General features: G+C 45.3%; 1 protein-coding gene across 2 annotated transcripts in view; it reads right to left on the minus strand.

Moving 5' to 3' along the window:
• Window positions 1-23500, minus strand: part of LOC126257893 (AMP deaminase 2) — a 470969-nt gene that overhangs the window by 309966 nt on the left and 137503 nt on the right. The window lies entirely within an intron of this gene.

The raw sequence follows: 23500 nt of genomic DNA on the forward strand, positions 1-23500 counted from the left end.
GATTATCTTCATCTCACAAACTAAACCAAAGTGCTTTGTTATCTCTAGTCCCACTCCTACACTTGAACACATTTTGCGCAGAACACTTTCTTTCAGCACAGAAGAAAATAATCCAATATTCATAACTTCGTTAATATCATCACTGTCACTAACAAATTCACGAAATCTGTCACTTCCACCAGTCAGCTTCTTGCTAGAAGATGTCACAGGGCTATGCCCGGCCATGTGTTGCTTAGCAGAAGAACGCAGTTTCAGTAATTGTAGTATCGCAACTTGGTATTAGTGTTAATTTTCTTTTCCCTACGTTCTTCCTCTTCTTATATACACGGTTACTAAAATGTGGCATCGTAACCAGAACAACGCTTTACACAAGAAGTATAATACTACCAACAACAGGCGCAACACTGAACTAATTCGAAACAGTAAACAGCAAAGAGACGATGTTCCGCGCTTTTAGCGCTTCATTTGTCACAGAAAACAATGTAGTCAACCCTTGCACACTCGCTGTATGCGTAACAGGCCGAGAAAATCCAAAGCAGTTCGCCAGGAAGTCAGGAGAGGGTGTTAGATGCATTCAGCGGCCGCCCATTTCCTCTGCAGGCGTGGGGGAAAATGGTAATAACTCCACTTCTAGGGCGAGTAGAACAATAATTCAAAGTTTACATTAAAGAGGAATGTTCCAATTTTCGGTAGGAAAAAAAAAATCGTAATTTTTTTGGATTTGACCACCTCCGGCTCCCCTTAAATAAGTAATAAAGCTAGGAAAATGCAGCGAGAAACATTGTTCAGCAACCAGAGTCAATGTACTAATTTGTTCCAAAAATGTTCTAGAAAAAAATGGTTACGCCGCCACGCAGTAGTGTGAAGCGCCCGGGAAAGAAGTACCAAGCTATGTTAGCGAGTGCCGTAACAGCAGGGCGACAATGCTCTGGCTGCCAAGGAGCGTCAGGTTCCATTGTTGCTACTGAAGAAGTTACAACACTGTAGGAATTCATCAGTCGTTGTTTTGTATAGTTGCTGACTGAGTAACGCCTTTACGCTGTGCCTGACCAGATTATTACTGAATTTCATTTTAATACCGGACTGAATATTTCAAAGAATAAACTGCGAGAAGACAAAACTCATTATGAGCATTATGAAAAAGCACATTTAAAACGTGTCCCAGCAGTTCTTTGTTCTGCTTAGTACGAGGGTGAGTCAAATGAAAACCTTAAATTTGTAATAACAAATCGAAATTTCGCGCCGTTATCCTGTAAGTTGGTAAGCGGTCTACAAACAGCGTGCAGAATGCCCTGTAGGTGGCAGCATAATGCAGATGCACACATACCGTCGCAGTATCAGTATAAAGATGGCCGCCCCACTTGCGACTTGCACCAGGGAAGAACAGCGTTCTGTTATTCGGATTTTGCATAGTGAAGGTGTGAAACCTATTGAAATTCATCGGCGAATGAAGGTTCCGTACGGTGATGCATGTTTGTCACAGCAGTAAGTCTACAAATGGAGTAGGAAGTTCGCAAATGGAAGATGCTCCTCGACCAGGTCAGGCACAACGAGTTGTGACTCCACAGAACATTGCAGCAGTTGAAGCCATTGTGAAGGAAAACCGCAGAGTGACACTGAATGACATTGCAGCATGTTTACAGATTAGTCATCGGTCAGCACACTACATTGTGCATAATGTGCTCCAGTTTCACGAAGTGCCTGCAGATGGGTGCCACAGCAGCTGACTCCTGAAATGAGAGAACGACGTATTGATGCTTGTGAAGAACTACTTCAGCGCTTTGAACGAGAAGTTGACGGCTTCCTTGCAAGAATCGTTACTGGGGACGGAACCTGTGTTCACTTCCACCAACCGGAAACGAAGAGAGTGAGCAAGGAATGGTGCCATTTCACATCACCAAAACCAAAGAAGTTTCGAACAGAACCATCAGCAGGGAAGGTTATGGTGACTCTCTTTTGGGACGAAAAAGACGTCATTTTGGAGCATTACATGCCTAGAGGGACCACTGTCACCAGTGCATCATACACAGATCTCCTAAAAAAATCATCTGCGGCCTGCGATTTAATCAAAGCGACATGGATTGCTGTCAGCAGGTGTCCTTCTGCAACATGACAATGGAAGGCCCCACACTGCCCGTACAACAGCTGCAACAATCACAGACGTGCATTTTGAGTGTCTTCCTCATCCACCATACTCACCAGACCTTGCCCCCAAGTGATTTCCATGTATTTGGACCACTCACTCAAAGATGCAATGGGAGGAAAGAAGTTCCGTTCTGATGAAGAGGTACATCACGCGCTGCATGAGTGGTTGCGCGGACTACCAAAGGAATTTTTTTTCTAAAGGAATTTATGCACTTTGTAAGCGCTGGAGGACTTGCCTTGAGCGTGGGGGAGATTATGTTGAAAAGTGATAGAGCTTTGTACCACTTCTGCACAATAAATAATATTTTAAAAAATATTTAAAATTTTCATTTGACTCACCCTCGTACTTTGAGGTTAGTTCTGTGATAGAAATGAAATATGGTTCTTGGTCTGAAGGATGATTAATAATCAATGCAACGTTTAATTATTTTAAATTGGTAGAATCTCGGGGAACCCGAATTTTAGATTTCGTGTAGGGAAGAAATTATCTACGCACACAGTCAGATGCACATGCAGGGCCAAAACACTGACAATTTTTAATTAAATATCCGTTGCGCTTCATCGGGGATTTTAATATTAGGCCCGGGTCGGGTCGTGGGTCGCGCGTGGTTAGCTCAGTTGGTACAGTCCCATTCAGACGAAACACGAAAACTATTCGACAGCAACAATTTATACTTGAATGCTGAACGTGTTTTAAACGCTCAGAAAGTGTCAGTTTCTTATTGCAGAAGCAAATTCAACATGGAGTCTCATTAACCAACCAATAAATAAATAAATAAATAAATAAATGGTTCAAATGGCTCTGAGCACTATGGGACTTAACATCTGAGGTCATCAGTCCCCTAGAACTTAGAACTACTTAAACCTAACTAAGCTAAGGACATCACACACATCCATGCACGAGGCAGGATTCGAATCTGCGACCGTAGCGGTCGCGCGGTTCCAAACTGAAGCGCCTAGAACCGCTCGGCCACCGCGGCCGGCATTAACCCACATTTACATTTAATTAATGCAGTGTGTATGTGTGCGTGTGCGTGTGCGCGCGCGCGCTCTGTTAATAAGGTCAAGTCAGCTGCGTAGGTTATGTAAGAAAAATTATCGTCAGATTTTTCGAGACCGCAGGACAAAAAGCAGCCCTCTGAAAGTATCACAAACATGACCTACACGAATGCTGGCCAGGAGACCGAATGGTTGATTCGTGCTGTTAATTATTTGCTGACCAAGGTGTTCATTCACGAAATGAGGCCCCTTAGGTTAAGCATTATCTAGTAGGATGAAATCGTCACTTTACCTGCAAGCTTGAACAGACACAAGGGGCATCGAAGATGTCTCTTAGGGACCTGGAAGGTCACAGTTCACGTGGAAAGACTTGGAACTTGTCACCAAATCAAAATACATTAGATACTTCTTCGCAGACTAAACGGGGAGTCTTTCACGAAGATAAGGCTCCTTCTCATACCTGCAGTCCTGAGTCGATGGCAGCGTAGCATGCACAGCGCAAACGCTCTTTTCTACAAGGCACGGGTACATGCCTGCTTGGTTCCTAACATGCATACTACCTTCTAGAAACGGTCTGAAGACAGTACTCTGTGAAATCATCCCTCCCGTTGTTGCAGAACCGCATCCCATAACGAAGAAGTCGCCGTGGACCCACGTCTTTGAGTGCACGACAAATATCGTATATCAATGCGCGTTCCTGGTCTTACTCGAAACTTCTAGATGAGCGAAGTCTTTTTACAAGAAATTGTTGCTACACCTACGAAGAATAGCCAATAGCACGACGTGGTCAACTCCCATCTCCCTCTGCCCCTTTCCGTATTCCACTACCCTTCAGTCCGTCGAGTTCTCCACCGCAGCTCGCCTGGTAAATCTCATATCGTTAACTTTCGAAGCAGCTGTGTTCTCTCATTCTCAACGAAAAAAAGTGTCGTCCCATTATCAAATATGCATGCATTGTATAGTGAAGTGTTTCTGTGGTACCAGCATATTAAACTTTGGGGTGTCGGGTTTCGCCCAGCTACTAGTGTTCTTGTAATTTTTCTCTAATTCATTCCTTGGAATATAGTGTAGATGCAACACAAACAACTCTTATTTAATTTTTGCTTCCAGACGCAGTTGTTGAATTGGAATGGATGTCGAAAAAATTAAGGACACAATGAGCTACGCGCGTTGCTGAGAGAAATTATTTGTGAAGAAGGAAAGGAAGCATAAAAGAAAACAGTATAGAAATTAAGAAAGAAAGCACAGAGTATCACGGCGAGTCGACGCGAGGGAAGGAAGGCAATAAGGATAGAGTTCAACGTCACGTTGGTGCAGAGTTCATTAGAATGAAACGTAGGCCATGACTGGATACGCAGGAAGTTTTATTCGGAAACCTGGACAAAACTGCCAGACGGTGCCTTGAAGCTCCCTCCTGTCGAATAAGGAACAGCGTCGTAAGCACTGCGTCATTTAGCTCTGTGCTTCCCGGCACCTCGGCATCATGTTCACTAGGAAGGAACTGTCAGGCTGGGCAGAGAAGGGTGAACGGATGTGTGAAGTATTTTTCTGTACAAGAATAATCTCACACCATTCGCTTAAGGGGTAACCCCACAGTAGACTGTTAAAAAATCATTTTTTGTTGTGTTAAAAGATACTTTGAACCTTCTACAGCCGGCCGCTGTGACTGAGCGGTTCTAGGCGCTTCAGTCCGGAACCGCGCGTCTGCTACCGCCGCAGGTTCGAATCCCGCCTCGGCCATGGATGTGTGTGACATTCTTAGGTTAGTTAGGTTTAAGTAGTTCTAAGTCTAGGGGATTGTCGACCTCAGATGTTAAGTCCCATAGTGCTTAGAGCCATTTGAACCTTCTGAACCTTCTAAAATATGAGATAAATAGTTCTGTGGAAACAAATTGGTCTGTAGAATTCCGAACTGCTCCTTTAGTACCTTGGATGGCCCGTAACGGGCTATTTGCGGCAACTCGATACTCCCTGTACGTTTGGGTGTAGTTAGTAGCACTTCAAAACAATAAAGAAAGCGTCAGTACTTGTACGAAAAACGATTCTTTCGCTTCGAATCTTGATTTTTATGTGTACTGACTTTTGAAAGTTTATTTATTATAGCACGCAGTTTTGACTTTCAAGTAAGAATCAACAGTAAGAAAGTGTACTCGATCAGGAAAGGCATGAAAACATCGTATCCAGCGCGGCGTAGAAGCAGTATCTCATCAAATGATTCAAATGGCTCTAAGCACTATGGGACTTAACATCTGAGGTCATCAGTCCCCTAGGCTAAGAACTACTTAAACTTAACTAATCTAAGGACATCACACACATCCATGCCCGAGGCAGGATTCGAACTGCGACCGTAGCAGTCGCACAGCGCCGGACTGAAGCACCTAGAACCGCTTGACTACAGCGGCCGACCTATATGTCATCATAAGAGACCAAGGAACAGGTGAGACGGAGGTGAAGGCGCAGTGCCTCTGCCAAGGAATTGAGAGACAGTGACCAGGAATTTGATGTGCATTACGGAGTGAAGTATAGGATTATAATTTTCTTTCCTTTTTCTCTGTTGTTTCTCATGACGTGAAATGTAAAACGTGCAATGTAGACGTCACGTTCCAAGAACAAAGTCCTCGAGAGATGACCGGATGCGTCTCTTAGACCGCTTTCCTCCCGTCTACTTTTGAAATCACCCACACAAATACTCAGAAGCTACGCCATGGTGAAGGGCGGAAGGTGGTGGTTTATATTACGATTGCTTGTCTAATTTGCCTTTCCGCTTAAGGATGATTCGCTATAAATGTAAATACACACCTTAAGAACCGTAATTTTGTCACCAAGACCTGTTTTAGACACGCGAAAGCTTGAGTTAGTGTGACTGATGCGGTGGACCGGCCTGCTGGATCGATGCGCCCACGGCCGTGGCTTCAGCGACGCCGACGCCGCGTCGCGGCCCCTGAAGGCCACGTCACGACCCGCCACCTCGCTCAATGGTCCGCAGCGCCCGCCTAACCGTACGGAACCCGCTTCTGACCGCTAGCAGCGGAGCTAAAGTGACGCCCGACTACCGACCTACGACGCTGACTTGGACTTCAAGTGTCTAACTCCAAAACATCTCAGTTCCTTCAAATGCGTTCCGAATTTCTGAGACTTCGGCTGGCGATTAGCTACTGAATGAGTGTTCTTTAGAACATTTTGTATACTCTCAGGAGAATCGCTTGCGTTGAGAACATTCTGGGTCTCCTGAAACAACTTTACAATGCAATAAATTTACTTCCATTACACAGAAAACCGAACTCTCTCTCTCTCTCTCTCTCTCTCTCTCTCTCTGTGTGTGTGTGTGTGTGTGTGTGTGTGTGTGTGTGTGTGTGTGTGTGTGAGACATACGAATATTATTCAAGTTTTCTTTTTAAAAAATCTCTATTTCGGCTATCAAAACGAAAGTGGTCAGCTTCATGGCGACATGTAGTGTGGATATGACACTTCATTCTCGCCGTCCTAGAAAAAGTATAAATATACAACGAACTGGTGTTCAGTAATGAAGACGTTTCAGTCACTGCAGCCACTGAAAGTAGATGGTAGATTGAAATGCAAGCAATTTGCTGAGCACATTCTTCGACGTTCGGAGGAGGATAAGTATTTCCTACAAGAGGTGGGATATTCCGAAGAATCAACATTTCGCACGAATGGATCACCAGACCAACAAACCGCCGATAATCTGGGGTTCAGATAGTCTTAAGCTGCAGGAGGATTGGTGCGTTTTTTAATATACACATTGTTCTTACTCAGTGGAAGCTCGTGCAAAAATTTTACCAATGACCTACAATGAAGGTGCCTATAACCTTTTGACTTACGAAGGTATTAATCTTAACTAAACTGAATATATTAATTTTACAAATATAAATTGAACTGTTTAATTATAAAATTCAAATATATTTAATCGATTAATATTGTGAGAAATAAAATAAAATAAATGTTGGTAGCAGCAGGAATCGAACCGAGCCGACAAGTTTCCAGTCCGCGTGCTTGACCACTCACCCACGTTACTATTGCGACAACTGCTCTTCTAAATTTATCGATACGTTACAAATACATTACAAACAGCTTCAAAGAAAAATACTGACCTAGTGCTGCGAGTATGTAGCACCCATGGTGCCAGAAGGAATGACGTCACATCAGAGCATGTGTAGTCGAAAACAGAAAGCTGCATCCCTTCTCCGAGTTGATCGTATTGCGGCTGACCACCATTTCAGCATTCTATACTTTTTGTTTCCGATGGTGTCTCCTTGTCTGGAATGAAGCCTTTAGCACAAAAGTGTATCTGTTCCTGTATTCAATCAAAATGTATTTTATTTAGTAGTTGACAATGCAGAACTATGTGGAAGGCTTTCCTGAACTCTAAATGTGTCGCTCTGATTCGTCCACAGCCTTGTTGATCTCATAAACTACCAGTATACGCTGAGATTCATACGATCACTGATTGCGTAAACCGCGTTGAATCGTATAGAGTAACTGTACTGCCTCAATCATAGTATGCTAGTATGAAATCTGTTCCTTTTTTTCCAAATTGTTTTTTTGGTATTGTTTTGCTTTAGGGCGCAAAAAACAACTGGGGCCATAAGTGCCCAAGTCAAAACTATAGAACACGAAGACAGAGTTAAAAACGGACTATACGTCAGTCCCAATTGACGTATGAGAAGACAGCTAGAAACAGGCACGTGGAGAAAGGGCTAAAAGAAGCACCATACAGAAGCGGAGATCCAAACTAAAAATTAAATGGCCTTCGCCATAAGTAAAACGGGGTCGACAGCCCGCGCGTCATTTGCTAGAACGGCCGATAACTCAAGCGGCAAACCCAAAAGGGAATGTAAACGGTTAAAAAAATGCGCATCCCGTCAGGTAGTGGCGGAAAGTAAAAACTTGAATGCAATGTGTACAAAGTGATGGGCTAAAAAGGCAGTGCCCAATACGCAGCCTGGTTAAAATGACCTCCTCCCGGCAGAAGGGCCGAAAGGAGGTCATCTAAGGTGCTGGCAGAGGCTTAATACGCCGGAGCTTATTCCCGTGAAGGGTGGACCATTGGCGATGCCAAAGAGACACCACCCCCTGACAGGCAGCAACACAGAGACCATCGGATAGAATATGGAAACTAGGGGGCTGAGGAACGAGAATTGCAGCCTTGGCAGCAGCGTCATCAGCCTCATTTCCTGAAAGACCGACATGACCAGGAAACCTCACAATGGCTTCACCAAGAGTGAACAAGTGACAGTTTTCCTGGACCCGCTGCACTAAGGGATAGGCGGCGTACAGCGCACATAGACTTTGAAGGGCTATGAGTGAGTCTCAGCAGACAATTGAAAAGTCTGTGCGGCCGGATGTACTCCGTGGCCTGATACAGGGCGAAGAGCTCGGCTATAAATATTGAGCAGTGTGGTGGAAGCCGATATCAAAAGACACGGGTGCCAATAACGAAGGCACACCCGACCCCACAGTCAGTCCGAGAGCCATCATTGTATACAAAGGTACTGTCGCGAAGTTCCATGCGAAAGTCGTGAAACTGGAGAAGATAGACCGAGGCTGGAGTAGTGTCCTTAGGAAGCGAATGAAGGCCAAGGTTAACGTGGGCCGCTTCACCAAGCCAAGGTGGTGAAGGGTTCACACCCACCGGGCAAGTTGCAAGTAGAGTGAAGTTAAGCCGCCGTAGCAAGTGCCGAAAGTGGACTCCAGGAGGTAACAGAAGAGGAACGCGCCCCATACAGGCAAGCATAGGAATCATCGAAGGAAGCGGCATAGGATGGGTGGCCACGCATGGCAGACAAACGGCATGCACACCTGCTGAGAAGAAAGTCATGGCGGTAGGACAGTGGTGGTTCAGCATCTTCAGTATAAATTCTCAACCGGGCTACTGTAAAAGGCGCCAGTGGCCAAACAGATGTCACGCTGGGGTATAATGTTGAGACGGCGTAAGAGGGATGGACGTGCAGATGCATAAACAAAGCACCATAGTCGAATTTCGAAAGTACAAGGGACCGGTACAAACGGAGGAGGATGGTTCGATCGGCACCCCAGGAAGTACCACTGAGCACACGTAGGACACTGAGGGACTGCGTGCAGCGGGCTGCCAGGTTAAGACACTTGGGAGGACCAAGAGTGTTTCCTATCGAGCATGAGACCCAGGAATTTCGTAGTTTCAATGAACAAAAGGGCAACAGGCCCAAAATGTAAAGACGGAGGTAGAAACCATTTGCACCGCAAGAAATTCATATAGACGGTTTTGTCAGTGGAAAAACGAAAGCCATTATCGATGCTCCAGGAGTAAAGACAATCAAGACATCACTGAAGACACCGCTCAGTGGGACAGGTGCGTGGAGAACTGCAGTAGATGGAAAAAATCATCAACAAAAAGGGAGCCGGAGATGACGGCAGGAGACAGGCCATTATAGGGTTAATGGCGATAGCAAAGAGGACGACGCTCAGGACGGAACCCTGAGGCACAAAGTTTTCCTGGATAAAGATGTCCGACAAGGCAAAACACACACGCGACTTGAAAACTCTGTCTTTTAAAAATTGCTGAAGCAAACAGGGCAGGTGGCCACTGTAATGACACATTCCGACGCAGAGACATACAATACCTTAAAGGCTGCGCCAAAGATTAAATTGAGGGGCATGTAGGTTATAATCTTTGTAATGTTCACATTGGATTCTCTTTTGTTTCATACTCCAAGAAGGAGCTAAGGGACACTTTTCGATTGTTGCCTCGTGGAGCATGAACGTAATTTTTGGTGTCTGCGGAAAGGCAGCCATATTGTTAGTAATTATGGTTTGTGCGACGAGCAGAGCAAGTCTTATTGTCTTGTGAATAAAAAAAATAGTGAGAAGTATCGAAGTGTTACGAAAATTATTTAAAGAAACGTAGCATTGTAGTCCTTGGTTTCCACCGTCTTCGTGAAGTGAACCGATGCCGACTTAGGAAGATACACACGGTCAACAAAGAGAAGAACTTCGATGGCGACTGATGAATTAATATTGTGGCAGAAGGACTAATTCTACGTATAAGGTGAGAACTCTGATTAAATCAACAATGACGTAGAATTCAAAATGTAATTAATCGGAATGGTAAATTATATTACAGGCATATTTCACGCAGCATTGTATTTGTCCGCATTCAAGCCGGTCAATACAATCCGTAAAAAAAGCCTTTCAAAAATTCCAAAGTTAAAAAAACACAATAAAATCAAAATGTTTTTTTATTTATTTCGCCACACTTATAGGGTTAATGGCGATAGCAAAGAGGACGACGCTCAGGACGGAACCCTGAGGCACAAAGTTTTCCTGGATAAAGATGTCCGACAAGGCAAAACACACACGCGACTTGAAAACTCTGTCTTTTAAAAATTGCTGAAGCAAACAGGGCAGGTGGCCACAGAACCTCCACGTGTACAGAGTACGGAGGATACTAGTTCGCCAGCAGGTGTCGTAGGCATTCTCCAGATCGAAAAACCCGCCCACAGTCTGGGATTTCCGCAGAAAACCATTCATGACATGAGTCGACAAAGTAACGAGATGGCCAGCTGCAGAACACCGCGCTTGAAAACCACAATGTACATTCGTCAGTAAATTGCGAGACTCGAGCCACCATACTAGCTGGGTATGAATCATACGTCCCATCACCTTGCAAATGCAGCTGGTAAGAGATATGGGGCGTTAGCTAGATGGAAGGTTTTTGTCCTTACCGGCCTTAGGTATGGGTACGACGGTGGCTTCACACCAACGTCCGGGAAATATGCCCTCTGCACAGATGTGGTCGTATGTGTTAAGCAGGAAGTGCTTGCTCGTAAGAGAAAGGTGCTGCAACATCTGAATGTTGACAGCGTCTGGCCCTGGAGCAGAGGATAGGAATGAAGTGAGAGCATGATCTAGCTCCCTCATAGTAAAGGTGGTAGTGTAGCACTCACGATTCTGAGAAGAGAAGGCTATCGCCCGAGCCGCCTCCGCTTGTTTCCAATGGGGAAGGCGGGGAATAGTGGGAAGAGCTCGAAACGTCCGCAAAATGTCGGCACAAGGTGTTGGAGATAGCAATAAAGTCCACGATAACATCGTCTGCTACTGTCAGGTCGGAAATTGGGCAATGGATCTTGGTCCCACAGAGCCTTCGGAGGTTGGCCCAGACGACAGAGAAAGGGGTGGAACTGTTAAAAGAACTAGTGAATGAAATCCAGCTAGCTCTTTTGCTATCCCTAAGAACGTCAAGATACTTTGCAGGCATCTGTTTATAAAGAATGCAGTTTGCCGTCGTAGGATGACGGTTAAAAACGCGAAGAGCACTTCTCCATGCACTAATCGTGTTGCCGCATGCCTTAGTCCACCAAGGGACTTGGACACAACGTGGTAAAGAGGAAGTGCGAGGAATGGATAACGGAATGGATAATGTTTGTGAGATATTCCACCTGATCATCACAACTGGGGAAATCTTGTTCCTCGAAGGTCGCCAGGGAGGAGTAAAGCTGCCATTTGGGTGTGCACGCAGATGGGGTAGGAGTCAGCAAACGGATAGCACATGGGAAACGGTCGCTCGAGTAGGTGTCAGAAAAACTCAAGATGACGGGCACGCTGGGCAGTGTAGAAGGATAGGTCCAAATGGGAATAGGTGTGTGACGAGTCGGAAAGGAAAGCGGGTGCTCCAGTGTTAAGGCAGAAGAGGTTAAGTTGTTTAAGAAGGTCACCCAAGAGGGTACCTCTCTGACAGTTCCTGGGAGAACCCAAAGGGGAATATATGCGTTAAACTCCCTGAGTAGCAAAAATTGGGGAGTTAGCTGCCCAGTAAGCTGAAGGAAGTCTGCCCTGGTGACATCGAATGACAAAGGGTCATAAATGGTACGAAAAAGTCAGATGGGGAAGGAAAATGCGAACTGCAACAGATTGAAGATCGGTAGTCTGGGGGATGGGTTGACTATGAACGTCATCCCGTATGAGCAGCATGACGCCCCCATGAGATGGAATGCCGACCTCATGGGGAAGGTCAAAACGAACCGGAAAAAAATGTGAAAGCTCAAAGCGGTCGTGAGGGCCCAATTTCGTTTCCTGAAGGCATAATACAAGGGGACGCTGCGATGCTAAAAGCAGCCGTAAATCCTCTTTGTCTTATAAATTATAGATTACAGCAATCAGTCGTTCTTTTTTAGATTTTATTACGTAAATTCAGATTTCGGTTAGTAGTTAGCCATTCTCAATGCACTATTTTCTATTGTCAATGCATGTACGTCCCTGTTGTTCGGGCGTCAGTCAGAACTGACAACAGAAAATAGTGCATTGAGAATGGCTAGCTACTAACCGAAATCTGGATTTGCTTAGTAAAATCTGAAAAAGGAAGACTGATTGCTGCACTCTGTAATTTATGTCACATAACAGTCGCTGAGTGCACTCACTTTCCGAACGGAAGGTAACATGAATCCTCTTTGTGGGACTGAAGGCCGCGAAGGTTCCATTGGAGGAGCGCCATGATGAGGAAGAGATGTAGGGGTGTCTCCTGGGCGACAGCCGAGTGACAGCCTGTGAACAGTCGCTAGTACAGGGTACGGAAGCAGGATGTTCCTGCTCCATGGGGTAAACGGAAGCATTGGCTAGCTTGTGCAGTCGGTCTGTGGAGTTCACCGCTGAAAAACGGCTGGCGGTGCGCACCAGCGACACAGAGGCCAGCCGGGCTAAGGTATTATGTTGCGACACTGTTGAAGAGGATCTTCGACGAAGGAGAAGACTGTTTGCCTTTGGCGGACTACCTCGAGTCTTTCTGGTTAGAGGAAGACTCTGTTGTTGTTTGGCTGGAGGGATGGAGGAAGTCTTCATGGGAGTACTCCTGTCATTTCTGGCCTACCGGTTGTGTAGCTGGTGGCTTCGCCCCTTGACGCGAGAGTTTGATGGCTTGTTGCACAGCTGGATGGGGAGATGGCGATGCGATCTTGACATTGGGCGATTTCATAGCCTCAAGAGCTGAACTGGAGGTCGCATGTCTGTGTGGCAGTGTCCTTCATGGAGCGAGGGGTAATAAGAATAGAACTATAGGTGCCAGACAGAAGGAGCGGGGTTTGCAACTAGCCAATAACTTGAGAGCGACTGGGTAAGGCACTTTTTCCCTTACCCGGATCTCTTGGACAGCCTTCGCATCAAGATATGTGGGACAATCCCGATAGGAGGCGGTATGGCCGCCATTGCAATTGATGCAGTGGGGAGAAGGAGGCGGACAATCGCCCTCATGCACATCCCTACCACAGGTTACACATTTGGCTGCCGGCTGCCGGCCGCGGTGGCCGAGCGGTTCTAGGCGCTCCAGTCTGGAACCGCGGTGCTGCTACGGTCGCAGGTTCGAATCCTGCCTCGAGCATGGATGTGTGTGATGTCCTTATGTGCAAGTAGTTCTAAGTCTAGGGGACTGATGACCTCAGGTGTTGAGTCCCGTAATGCTCAGAGCCATTTCTGAACATTTGGCTGGGTATCGACAAGACGTTTTAGTGTCGTTGAAACGATGACACTGGTAGTAGCACATAGGGTTCAGAATGTGTGGCTGGAGTGTGATAATTTCATAGCCTGCTTTGATCTTGGACAGAAGCACCACTGTATCAGAGGTGAGAAAAAGAGTGCGGTTGGACACTAAGGAGGAATCGATCTTTTTCATTACATGATGGACGGCAATGACACTCTGATCAGAGAGGTAAAATTGGATTTCGGCCTCGGTTAGACGCTCAAGAAGTTTAGTGCGAATGACACCACAGTAAGAAGTAAAAGTGCTATGGGCCTCGACATGAACAGGGTAGCTGTGGAGAGGCGAGGAGGCGAGCAGTTATTGTGTTTGAGAATCAGAAGTAGTCTCCAAAAGCAAAGTACCATTCTGTAAACGAGAGCAGGCTTTCACAGGGTCGACAATTGCATCAACACCATTCTGAATAATAAACGGATTTACCGTGGTGAAGGACTGACTGTCTTCAGTCTGTGAGACCACGAGGAACTGTGGTGCAGTGGGAAGGGTCATTGAATCATTAGCCTCATTACGTTTACGTTTCGTGGACGTTGATTGGGAAGATGATTCACTCATTGCGAGAAAATCCCCCATGATTGCCAGCGTCTCCGATGGCGCGGTCCTTCCAACTGTGGGCCCGCTTCACAAGGGGGTCGCACCTACCTTAGGTGTTGTTCACACCTCAGGTCACACCTCCCGAATACCTGATGGAGGGACCAATCGGCAATTTGGGAAGGTTGCAGCTCAGGCAATCATCCCTCCGTGGGCCTGGCCTGTATCAGGGGGTACGTGCGAACCCTACCTGTCGACCTGGGGCTGGGAATTACGCGTTACCCAGTCAACCATTTCACGTCAGATGCGTGGGCCGGCCTTCAGGAGCGCACAGGGTGGAAGAAGAAAAAGAGGAAACTCAAAACGCCGAAGCGGAGGAACGAGAGGAGAAGGGAAACAAAGATAGGAAAAGGGAGCGAATGACAGTGGTGAGACTGTTCTTATGTCAGCGACAACAATGCAGAACATTCCCAGTAGCACCCCATACATGTTCCCCAAGGGAGGGGAAAAAGAATAGCATGAGGACAGACATGCAATACGGAAAGGAAAAAATGCTGCAAAGGTTGGGGCCCCGTGGTAGCCGAGCACGAACCCGCAAAAGAGTGGCGAGTCCCCTAGTGGTTTCCAAATTGGTGCTAGTAAGAAGTGAGTGAGGCTGAACGGAAGATTAAGGTGTGTCATCCCATCGACGACGCGATGGTTAGAGAGTGGTATTTGGAAAGGATACTGGGCGTGTCCTTTCTTAAGAATTCGCCTTTAGCTATTTTTTCTTAATTTATGTAGCCTTCAGGTGAGTAAACCTCTCAGTAACTTAAATATGAACATATTTCGTTAACACAACTACACACTGTTTCTTCACTAATGGGTAAACAAAGGCAGGCTTAATTATTAAACACTGAAGTAAAAAATAAAACAATGAAGTTTGAAACGTCACTATTCTTCGAAAAATAAATGTCTTTTTTTAAGTAAAATTGTGATTAGAAATATCGAAATCTAGATGTCCGGACAGGGACTTAAACCGCCTTCATCGTGAATAAGATAACAGTGTCTAGTACTTCGCATCCGACCTACGACTCTCCCGTACAGTGGCTACTGCCTTGTGATCGATTTCGGTGGATAATTTTTCGAAACAGAATTTACAGTTTCACCCTTAAGTCATCATTATCAACTAGCCAAATACGTAAAATCGATAGAATAAATACTTTATAGATTTTTTATTTTTCAAACTCGCAGTTAAGATATTAAATTACAATCATTGAATGTTCCTCGCATAGGTATCCTTGCGCACTTTTTTTCTGTTCACTTTCAGTTTATCAACAAGGATTCGGCTTCGTCCGAATCTGCGAAGAGACTTATCTGTTTTCGTAGTAATTTCTTAATGTCGTTATCTTCACGGCACAATCTCATCCAACATGTGGCCTAAGATACTTTCGTCGGCCGCGGTGGCCGAGTGGTTCTAGGCGCTTCAGTCCAGAACCACGCGACCGCTACGGTCGCAGGTTCGAATCCTGCCGCGGGCATGGGTGTGTGTGATGTCCTTAGGTTAGTTAGGTTTAAGTAGTTCTAAGTTCTAGAGGACTGATGACCTCCGATGTTACGTTCTATAGTGCTCAGAGCTACAGGGTGTTTCAAAAATGACCGGTATATTTGAAACGGCAATAAAAACTAAACGAGCAGCGATAGAAATACATCGTTTGTTGCAATATGCTTGGGACAACAGTACATTTTCTGGCAGACAAACTTTCGAAATTACAGTAGTTACAATTTTCAACAACAGATGGCGCTGCGGTCTGGGAAACTCTATAGTACGATATTTTCCACATATCCACCATGCGTAGCAATAATATGGCGTAGTCTCGGAATGAAATTACCCGAAACCTTTGACAACGTGTCTGGCGGAATGGCTTCACATGCAGATGAGATGTACTGCTTCAGCTGTTCAATTGTTTCTGGAGTCTGGCGGTACACCTGGTCTTTCAAGTGTCCCCACAGAAAGAAGTCACAGGGGTTCATGTCTGGCGAATAGGGAGGCCAATCCACGCCGCCTCCTGTATGTTTCGGATAGCCCAAAGCAATCACACGATCATCGAAATATTCATTCAGGAAATTAAACACGTCGGCCGTGCGATGTGGCCGGGCACCATCTTGCATAAACCACGAGGTGTTCGCAGTGTCGTCTAAGGCAGTTTGTACCGCCACAAATTCACGTAGAATGTCCAGATAGCGTGATGCAGTAATCGTTCGGATCTGAAAAATGGGCCAATGATTCCTTTGGAAGACATGGCGGCCCAGACCAGTACTTTTTGAGGATGCAGGGACGATGGGACTGCAACATGGGGATTTTCGGTTCCCCATATGCGCCAGTTCTGTTTATTGACGAAGCCGTCCAGGTAAAAATAAGCGTCGTCAGTAAACCAAATGCTGCCCACATGCATATCGCCGTCATCAATCCTGTGCACTATATCGTTAGCGAATGTCTCTCGTGCAGCAATGGTAGCGGCGCTGAGGGGTTGCCGCGTTTGAATTTTGTATGGATAGAGGTGTAAACTCTGGCGCATGAGACGATATGTGGACGTTGGCGTCATTTGGACCGCAGCTGCAACACGGCGAACGGGCACCCGAGGCCGCTGTTGGATCACCTGCTGCACTAGCTGCGCGTTGCCCTCTGTGGTTGCCGTACGCGGTCGCCCTACCTTTCCACCACGTTCATCCGTCACGTTCCCAGTCCGTTGAAATTTTTCAAACAGATCCTTTATTGTATCGCTTTTCGGTCCTTTGGTTACATTAAACCTCCGTTGAAAACTTCGTCTTGTTGCAACAACACTGTGTTCTAGGCGGTGGAATTCCAACACCAGAAAAATCCTCTGTTCTAAGGAATAAACCATGTTGTCTACAGCACACTTGCACGTTGTGAACAGCACACGCTTACAGCAGAAAGACGACGTACAGCATGGCGCACCCACAGACTGCGTTGTCTTCTATATCTTTCACATCACTTGCAGCGCCATCTGTTGTTGAAAATTGTAACTACTGTAATTTCGAAAATTTGTCCGCCTGAAAATGTACTGTTGTCCCAAGCATATTGCAACAAACGGTGTATTTCTATCGCTGCTCGTTTAGTTTTTATTGCCGTTTCAAATATACCGGTCATTTTTGAAACACCCTGTATCTGAACCTAAGATACTTCCGTATTCTCAGTCCCAAGCTGAACGTTGGCACATGTCTGCTTAAATAGTTTCTAATCATTTTCTTGCTTCACTCGATACACAGTAATATCTTCCCATCTTCCTTTACCTTTTGGTTTAAGACCAGTGGTCATTGATGTATATGTTTACTTTCGGGGAGAGGTTTAATATAGTGAAACAAATATATTAACTCCCGTTCTGAACGAGTATGTCTTACTATCAATATTCGGCTTATACAGATCTCCCACTACTCGGTGGGTTTATGGACCAGTTTTTCAAGTTTTCTCCAAAGTGTTTCTATTTTTCCTTCATTTAATGTGGGTATCCACCTCTGACATTTAACTACACACAGACTATCCCACGTTGCATTCTGTATTTGTATCATAAGAAGTTAGTGAATTTACCGCAGCGGAAATTACATTACCACAATTGCACTCCAGTATTTAAGAGTTCGCTGCTATTTACTGCTGGTGTCGCACAGCTTTCAAACCAAGTACCATGTGAGTGTTACTACCATTAAGAAGCGATGCTAAATAAGGGATTTTATCCAGGCCGCTTCTACAGTTTACTGATACTAGGTGTACGTTTCCTTTCTCGGCCTTTCAGGATGACCCTCTGTATCACCTACAGATCGTCCACTCTTGTCCTATTGCATACTACGCCGGCCGCTGGTGGCCGAGCGGTTCTGGCGCTACAGTCTGCAACCGCGCGACCGCTACGGTCGCAGGTTCGAATCCTGCCTCGGGCATGGATGTGTGTGTTGTCCTTAGGTTAGTTAGGTTTAAGTAGTTCTAAGTTCTAGGGGACTTATGACCTCAGCAGTTGAGTCCCATATTATTAAAAAAAAAAAAAAAATGCATACTACGCGTAACTGCTTGTCGACCCTACAGAGAGCTTTTCCTAACCCAAAAACAGTCATATGTACGCCTGATGTACTCTACAACCCGCGTAGCTGCTGCCTGATCATAGAGCAAACACATACTATTCAGGAGCATCTCATTGTTCTATATCCAACAGTGCAGGTCAACGAATCTAACCCCGGGATCATCACAGGATTGACGAAGTATTTGTTTAAGCTACCGATCTGGCCCTAATTAATTAATAAATAAAAACTTCCACTCTACGGGGGAGTTTACACTTCATCTACATACTCCACAAGCTACCTGACGGTGTGTGGTAGAGGGTACTTCCGGAATCACTAACTGATTCCTCCCCTCCCCCCCCCCCCTTCCCACTTTCCTGTTCCAGTCGCGAATAACGCGCTCTATTTTCTCGTCGTTATAATTTCGTGAGATGTGTGTAGGAGGAAGTAATACGAGGTGCTATTGCCGTGGGCGGAGCTTGTGTAGTACGCACTTCTGCCAATAGGCGCGCGTAGCGCAGCTCATTCCCAGTTCAGTGCCGACTGTGTTGTCGACGTGGCTTGTTTTGTTTATCTGCTGAGAGTATTTTTTGCTAGCGCTGTTTTGTTCTTGTTTCGTTTTTTATGAGGGAAGTTTAAGTGAACAACGTGCAACTGTGAAATTTTGTTTTCTACTCGTCAAAAATGCTGCTGAAACTGAAATAATGTTGAAAACAAGTGACCAAGATGACGGTATGGGAAGGAACTCAAGTGTACGAGCGTTTGTCCGATTTAAAAATGGCGACACGTGGACTGATGACAAACCTCGTTCTGTACGTCCATCAACTGTCTGAATCGACGAAAATATTGAAAAAAAAAATTCAATAGCTTGGGCTCACAGACCGTTGACAGACAACTGATTAACTGTCAGATATTAGTGAGTTATCTTGGAGCTCGGTTCAAACAATTTATGGCACACAGGAGACTGATTCTTCCACCACGACAGCGCACCTGCACACACAGCCATGTCTGTTAGACAATTTTTGACTGAAAATGGTATGGTTCCGCTGTCCCACGCACATTACTCGCCTGACCTGACTCTGTGCGATTTTTTCTTATTTCCACGCATGCAAAGGGGCATGAAAGGACACCGATTTGAAAAAACCGAAGAAGTCAAGAAAAAAAGAACGAGGGAGGAGCTGTCAGCCATTTCTAGAGATGACTGCAAAAAATGTTTCGAACTGTGGAAGCACCGGTGGTACAAATGTATTACTTGTCCTGGACAGTATTTTGAAGGGCATAAGGTCGTTTTGTGAACAATTTGAAAATGTATAGCATTTGAAAATGTATAGCTTTTGGAAAGTAACTGCTATGTTTTTTTGGGTACGCCTCGTATGTTGTCCGACTCTTTCCAGAAAGTGCTCTCTCGAAACTTCAGTGGTAAACGTCTCCGTGATGCAGAACGACTCTCTTTTAACGTCTGCCACTGGAGTTTGTTGAACATCTCCGTAACGCTCTGGCGCCGACTAAACGAACCCGTGACGAAACGTGCCGCTCTTCGTTGGATCTTCTCTATCTCTTCTATCAGTGAAGCCTGGTGAGCGTCCCAGACTGATGGACAAGAATCTGACTGACAAACGCCTTGTACGCTGCTTGTTTGGTGGAGGAGTTACATTTCCTTCAGATTCTTTCAGTGAATATCAGTCTGGGATCTGCTTTTCGTACTATGTGTTTTATATGGTTATTCCACTTAAGGTCGCTGTGGATAGTTACGTCGTAATCATTTTATGGTAGATATTGTTTCCAGCAATTTGTCATCAGTAGTGTGGTTGTACAGAAGTGGACCTCTTTTTCCTATGTATGCGCTGTACGTTACATTTATTTATGTTCAGGGTCAACTGCCAGAGTCTCCACCATTCATCAATCCTCTGCAGGTCATTCTGGAAATCGATTCTGTCTTCTGGCGTTGCTGCTTCCTTATAGACAACCGCATCACCTACGAACAATCTTAAAGAGCTTCGGAGTTTTCTTAGATCATTTATATACATTATAAACAGTGACGGTCCTATCACACTTCCTTGGGGTACTCAGAAAATTACATTTACGTCTGTCGATTTTGTTCCGTTAAGTGCTACGTGTTGAATTCTACCTGCAAGGAAGACTTTAGTCCAGTTGCAGTCTGGTCTCATCCTCGATAATCTCGAACTTTTTTCACTAAACGGCAGTGCTGGACGGTATCAAATGGCTTCCAGAAGTCAAGTACCTGCCTGAGTGCCCTTCTCTACAGTCTGTGGATCTCATGGATGAACAGAGTGAGCTGAGTTTCATAAGTTATCTGCGGACTCCATGAGGATTTTTGTAGACGGGATTTTCGTTGTCCAAAAAAAAAAAATCAGTTTTTGAGCATAAAACGTGTTGCATAATTCTAAACACTGTAGAGCTGTTTCGTTTGCAATGTCCCTGTCATTTGTGATGTACGTTATGACAGAGATAATGGGAAATGAGAAAACAATTACAATAGAAGAGGGCATGACGACATTTAGATACTGGTGCGAAACCGTGAGATGGTCTGAACTGGCGAATGATCATGATGAAAATGAGGACTATTTTATTTTCACAACCAAGAATACTCATCCTATTAGGAGTCAATTGTCACAAGACAGGCTAAAGGTGAAGGTATTACTAGCAAGCACTCTTGTTTCGTTATTTTCACATTCTTAGTACCACTCCACAGCCATGCCCGGAGTGTAAAGGAGTACAATCTGGCTGCGCAGTCGGAAATAATTCGTACGAGAGTGTGTATGGCAGTCTAAAAATAACGTCGCGCTCTTGCCGGCACCAGCTACCACAACTTTTTAAGACATCACGCACAACTCATAAACGCAACGAAGGAGAACAAATTCGTTCGTCATTTGGGCTCTGCAAGGCCAACGACTAGCAGCTGACTCAACTTTCGGTTGTTGCCGCGTGGCTGCGACCTTGGCACCGGTCAGTAGTACCGTGGCGTTACTGCTGCTGGTGTTCCGCGAAACGGAAAAATGAGTTTCCGTCATGTTCCGCTGCACAAAGCAGGCTGCACTGCGCGGAAGGGAAGATGTTTACTTTTGTATTGGGTAAGAGAATGTTTCAGCTTTCGAGTAACCTCTAAAAAGCACCTAAGATAATTCTACTGAAGTTAGTATTACATAATTTTCAAACTTACTTTGACGGTCTATACAAGCATGTTAAAAAGGGAGTTTAAAAAATTCGTGTGTGTTCGCTAGACATTCGAGCGTATTTGGATGCTACAGGCTGCTTTCCTCGTTATTCGGAGATCGGCCAAAGACGTCACATACTTTCCGGCTATTTGTGCGTCCTTTATTCTCCATGATACATCATATTCAAGATTATTCACTGGAACAAATCTCCGATAACAGATTGCTCCAAAGTGTTATTAGTATCGATAGTTTTACCGTACTCTGGCACTCAACAGAAATCTACACTACTGGCCATTAAAATTGCTACACCAAGAAGAAATGCAGATGATAAACGGGTATCCATTGGACAAATATATTACACTAGAACTGACATGTGATTACATTTTCACCCAATTTGGGTGCATAGATCCTGAGAAAGCAGTACCCAGAACAACCACCTCTGGCCGTAATAACGGCCTTGATACACCTGCGCATTGGGCCAAACAGAGCTTCGATGGTGTGTACAGGTACAGCTGCCCATGCAGCTCAACACGATACCACAGTTCATCAAGAGTAGTGACTGGCGTATTGTGACGAGCCAGTTGCTCGGCCACCATTGACCAGACGTTTTCAATTGGTGAGAGATCTGGAGAATGTGCTAGCCAGGCCAGCAATCGAACATTTTCTGTATCCAGAATGGCCCGTACAGGACCTGCAACATGCGGTCGTGCATTATCCTGCTGAAATTTAGGGTTTCTCAGGGATCGAATGAAGGGTAGAGCCACGGGTCGTAACACATCTGAAATGTAACGTCCACTGTTCAAAGTGCCGTCAGTGCGAACAAGAGGTGACCGAGACGTGTCACCAATGGCACCCCATACCATCACGCCAGGTGAAACGCCAGTATGGCGATGACGAATACACGCTTCCAATGTGTGTTCACCACGATGTCGCCAAACACGGATGCGACCATCATGATGCTGTAAACAGAACCTGGATTCATCCGAAAAAATGACGTTTTGGCATTCGTGCACGCAGGATCGTCGTTGAGTACACCATCGCAGGCGCTCCTGTCTGTGATGCAGCGTCAAGGATAACCGCAGCCATGTTCTCCGAGCTGATAGTCCATGCTTCTGCAAAACGTCGTGGAACTGTTCGTGCAGATGGTGGTTGTCTTGCAAACGTCCCTATCTGTTGACTCAGGGTTCGAGACGTGGCTACACGATCAGTTACAGCCATGCGGATAAGATGCCTGTCATCTCGACTGCTAGTGGTAAGAGGCCGTTGGGATCCAGCACGGCGTTCCGTATTACCCTCCTGAAACCACCGATTCCATATTCTGCTAACAGACATTGGATCTCGACCAATGCGACCAGCAATGTCGCGATACGATAAACTGCGATCGCGATAGGCTACAATCCGACTTTTATCGAAGTCGGAAACGTGATGGTACGCATTTCTCCTCCTTACACGAGGCATCACAACAACGTTTCACCAGGCAACGCCGGTCAACTGCTGTTTGTGTATGAGAAATCGGTTGGAAACATTCCTCATGTCAGCACGTTGTAGGTGTCGCCACCGCTCTGAAAAGCTAATCATTTGCATATCACAGCATCTTCTTCCTGTCGGTTAAATTTCGCGTCTGTAGCACGTCATCTTCGTGGTGTAGGTTTTAATGGCCAGTGGTGTAGCAACTGTGGTTTTTAGGTGTTCAACTGATATGATACTTAAACAATTCATGATGCACAGGTTTTTCACTACTGCAAAAGGCCAACATTCACTGGCTGAAAAGAACGTAACCATCGGAAATAGATGCTGATAACTTTTTTTGTTATTAATTTTATTTGAACCGCATTCTCGCTAAATTAATAACTGTCTTGCTTCACCCACAGGCGGGCGTAAAAATGCGTTAAGTGCTGGAAAAAAGGAAGTATATCTATATGTAGTGCTCGAGAATGTAGGTTAAAAGCCAATACGAACTGGTTATCAAATAAATGGTTCAAATAGCTCTGAGCACTATGGGACTTAAAATCTGAGGTCATCAGTCCCCTAGAACTTAGAACTACTTAAACATAACTAACCTAAGGACATCACACATATCCATGCC

The sequence above is a fragment of the Schistocerca nitens genome, chromosome 1 (assembly GCF_023898315.1).
Source record: "Schistocerca nitens isolate TAMUIC-IGC-003100 chromosome 1, iqSchNite1.1, whole genome shotgun sequence".
NCBI classification, from domain to species: domain Eukaryota; kingdom Metazoa; phylum Arthropoda; class Insecta; order Orthoptera; family Acrididae; genus Schistocerca; species Schistocerca nitens.